The sequence below is a fragment of the Schistocerca serialis genome, chromosome 10 (genome assembly GCF_023864345.2).
Source record: "Schistocerca serialis cubense isolate TAMUIC-IGC-003099 chromosome 10, iqSchSeri2.2, whole genome shotgun sequence".
NCBI classification, from domain to species: Eukaryota; Metazoa; Arthropoda; class Insecta; order Orthoptera; family Acrididae; genus Schistocerca; species Schistocerca serialis.
The window spans coordinates 99,521,042-99,525,635 of NC_064647.1; the positions used below are offsets into that span (position 1 = coordinate 99,521,042).

At 42.0% G+C, this 4,594-nt stretch overlaps 1 pseudogene; it reads left to right on the plus strand.

Annotated features, from left to right (window-relative positions):
• The first annotated feature begins 4,184 nt into the window (after positions 1 to 4,184).
• LOC126425362 (5S ribosomal RNA) lies at positions 4,185 to 4,301 on the plus strand (annotated as a pseudogene).
• Positions 4,302 to 4,594: the final 293 nt, after the last annotated feature.

The window sequence follows — 4,594 nt, forward strand, 5'->3', positions numbered from 1 at the left end:
GAATTGCAGTGCACCAGAGGAATCTTCTGCCTTGTGGCCGTTAACGTTCCGGTTTCCTGCCCTGGCCGTTGACGTAAAATCGGGCAGTGTATTTTCCTCACCGTGTTGTCACTGTCCAGCACGGTGTGTAGTTTGACAGCCAAATGTATAATTGGTTGTGGGCGCCAATACTTTCTATGTTGTTTCATTGAATTCATTGTTGTGTGCTGGTCGGGTGCAGCGTAGGTTATCTTGTCAGTGGGTCCACTAACTGTCTGCCGGTTGGGTTGTCGTCGGATCGACAATGGTTGGGCCGACTGCCTGTCTCACCTACGCGAGCGTTAGTGTTTGGATTCCAGGCCGACCCTCGGAACTTCTGAGCGCCCTTGGGTGTACTGCCTTTTCTTGTTTGTTCTTGTTGTTTGTAGTTGTATGACTTCTAGCCGACTTATAGGTTAAGGTTGTTTTGACCTTGAGGCTTCAGATGGTTCGGGCCTTCAGCCTAATTTAAGAACTGTTTTTCATAAAGCCTTTGGCATTTTTAAAATTAATGTTATTGAGTCTTAAGTGTTGGGCCTTAAATGTTGGGCCTTCAGCCGATTTTGAATTTCAGTTAGGTTCCTTGGGCCTTCAGCCTAATTAAGGAACTGTTTTAAGATAAGACGTCTGCCTTTTAAATTTCTGATTTTGGTTGAGCTTTAAGTTATTGGCTTTCAGCCGTTTTTAAATTAAAATGGGCCTCTCCTTAAGGCATGAGACTGTACGGCGTATTCAACCGCTAATTAAGTTCCAAAACTAAAGCTGTGTGTGTGTGTGTTTTTTTTTTTCTGGCTCTTGTAATGTTTGATGAAATAAAAGGTTTTCGAGTGTGACTGACATCCGCTTATTTTGGCCCCTGCGGGTTTAGCACAACGTCTCAACTAGCATTGGTACAGTTACCCTTCGCCACGCACCGTACGGTGGCTTGAGTAGTATCGACTTAGATCTAATATTTGCTATTTAAGACAACTGTTGCGTGGACACGTGAGAAACTAAGGAAAATAAGCAATCGTAAACAGTACTCTCCTAATGTTTAGGGACTACTAACATGGCGGTGGAGGCGTCAAAGCAACGTACAGCGTAAGTCTGTAGCAACGCCTTCCCACATTATACCTGAATGCATATGACAGTGAAAGCAGTGTGGCTGGCACTCCAACCTACAATAAAGCATATCAACCAGCCTGCTGTCCATATTCCGTGTGCAGCTCAATCCCGCAACAGTAGTATCGTGTGGTTCAAAATGGCTCTGAGCACTATGGGACTCAACTGCTGTGGTCATAAGTCCCCTAGAACTTAGAACTACTTAAACCTAACTAACCTAAGGACAGCACACAACACCCAGCCATCACGAGGTAGAGAAAATCCCTGACCCCGCCGGGAATCGAACCCGGGAACCCGGGCGTGGGAAGCGAGAACGCTACCGCACGACCACGAGATGCGGGCTGGTATCGTGTGCAGTAGTGTATTGCAGCCTAGTTTTTCCGTTTGTTGCAACAAATTACACTTCCTTCTCTGATTCGGCGAGCCGATGGAATCTTTTACAGTCAGAATTAAATAGTTCAGTTTCCGTAAAACGAAAAAAGTGATCAGGGCGTCACGATGTCTGCTATAGTTCCGATGTTAACAGGGTAGAAGTATACAGGATGGTTGAAACTCAAAAAGGCTTCACTAAGATGACTGGAAAGCTGAGAAGCAGTCTGGAAACCACGATAGTGACAAGTTTTTGGTCAGTGATACTGATGAATTTTAATGCTACAAATAAACTGTTGCAAAGTGTTGATACCGATATTGGGACAGTAACAAAGTTGTACGATTCTTTGCTTGAACAGAGAGAATCGTTCTGTGCAATACACGTATGAAAACGCTGCATCTTAAAGGCCATAGGTAAATTGATGTCTGTCTTGGAGAAAAAAAAACTCTGGAAGACTTACTATAGCACTATTGAGTTCCTAACTAATTTTCCTGGACGGGACAACACTGAACTATTCAAATGTGCTAGGAAAATGCAACAGCATTACAAAGACGAGTTTGAAGAATTCCATTTTGAAGCATATGTGAAGAACAACGAAACGAAAACGTTCCCTCTAAGTATTTTGTATAGAGTGTTGCATGAAAACCACGTTAAAGAACTATCTCCTTACTTGGAAATTGCACTACGAATGTTTTTGTCAACCGCTGCAATCAGTCGTTCAGCCGAGTGCCCTTTCTCACTCCTCAGGAGACTCGAGAATTATTTGCGGTCATCCATGCCGCAAGGGTGAGTCAACAGTCTTGCCGACCTCTCCACGAATTCTGACATAACACAACAACTATACTCTGAAGATGTGACTGATGAATTTGCCATAAAGAAAGTACACCATAAACAGCTTTGCTTAAATTGAGAATCATGAGTTCTTCTTGCATGTATTTCTTCTAGTCCTAGTGTTCGGGTCGTGCAGAGGTAAATTACTTGGTGCCACATCTGTATCTAAATGAGGAACGGAAGCATTTTTCTCTGCCCATAGGCGGCAAAACATAAATTCGCCTCTGGATGTGTCATGAAGTGAGATCGTTGCGTGTCAGGAGCTACAACTTTAACTTTCGCTTGCAATCCACCACGAATTCCAGGCCCTCAGCAATCTCCAGTACCCCTGTTCTGTGATATTCTGCTGTATTTTTAAAATCTGACCATGTCAAAATGTCTATGAGCTGAAGCTGTTTTCAGTATCGGCTCATACAAAATCAATTCTTATCGATTATCTGCTCGAGTAAATCATGAGAAACGTCTAAAATTCTGCACTGTGTCATTACAGGTAAGAATACTTTTCAACTGTTGCAGCTGTTGAGAAAATGACTCACCAAATATTGTTGCCACCATATCAACGACGCTCGTAAAACTAGTGTGTCTGCAGTTGTGTTTGGTTTCTTGCATTGCAGTCCTACGTAAAAACTGTTAAGTGACTAAAAGGGCCTTAGTAGCCGCTTTCGTCGCTTTCACAAAGTTCTTCTGGGTAGGCAATAAAACATTTAGTTTCCTGAAAAAAAGATTCTTTTGGTTTCGTTAATTCATAATGATTGATTTCATATGTTTCCTTAACTTGTCAGACTTCATTTCTGTCAGCAGCTGAACTGGTTGAAAAACCACTTACAAATTGCACAATGACGACGTTCTGCACCATTAATTGTAGTTTTCGTGAGGCCTCGGAATAAATCATAAATTTTGACAACATGGTCCACGGAGAGTAGCGATCTGTTACCATATTTAAAAATGAACAGTCGAGATCGCAATAATGTTACTTTATTAACCGGGTTCGGCTTATCTAAAAGCCATCTTCAGAATTTTTTTTTGTTACCCCCCTATGGCTGTTGCTTGCGGCTCCTCGTATTTTTTTATGCAACCCATAATGTTTTCAGAAACCACATGCGAGACGTTTATATTTTCTCACGCGGTACACGCAAAATACAGAAAAAAAATTAACAGAATCTTTTTGTAGGGAATTTAATGTAATTAAAATTTGTACTGCGATGTGTATTCGCTGAAAGCCATGGCTTTAGAGTTATTCAAGAAAGAACCTGTTTGAAGGTCACTTTTGTAAGTTTTTCTCGAATAATTCCAAAGTTATGGCGCCCAGCCAAAATGTATTCCAGTAGAGAATTTAACTATATTAAATTTCCTGCAAAAGGTCATATTAATTTTTTTTTCTATTGGGCTAGTTCATGCGAAGCAAGCGAGAGGATATGCAAATCTTGCACTTGGTATTGAAGGCTTTGCGGGTTGCATTAAACTCATAGGTTGCGTCAGTTGAATAACCCTGTGTACTTGGGCACTGGAATAAGAGGTGTAAATACTAAACTGTCCCTTATTTTATCATGCCACCCCCCCCCCTCCTCTCCCCCTTATCATAACGTCATATTTATAGAATTTGCTTTTAAATGTCTGCATATGTTTTCTGAAATGCAAAATTCATTTTTTTACTTATGTAACGTAAAATTTATCCACTGTGTACATTTGTGTATTTGTGCTCGTAGGCCACCTATGTGTACTTAAATTCTGAATCTGTTATGCAGATCATCAGTAACAATCTACGTCACCATGGAATGAGAACATAGTAAACATTTGTACAGTTACTAAATTTTTTTCTTAATTTACCTATGTAAAATTATTGTCTGCTATATTAGCGCTATAAGGCAACGGCCTTGCCGCAGTGGATACACCGGTTCCCGTGAGAACACCGAAGTTAAGCGCTGTTGGGCGTGGCCGGCACTTGGATGGGTGACCATCCAGCCACCATGCGCTGTTGCCATTTTTTCGGGGTGCACTCAGCCTCGTGATGCCAATTGAAGAGCTACTCGACCGAATAGTAGCTGCTTCGGTCAAGAATACCATCATAACGACTGAGAGAGCGGTGTGCTGACCCCATGCCCCTCCTATCCGCATCCTTCACCAAGGATGACACGGCGGTCGGATGGTCCCGGGAGGCCACTCGTGGCCTGAACACGGAGTGCTTTATATTAGCGCTATAAGCCACTAATTCAGTTGCTTGTACCTTTTATCTTGTCGACAGAATATTTCTGTCTGTATGACTTTATGTAGTTC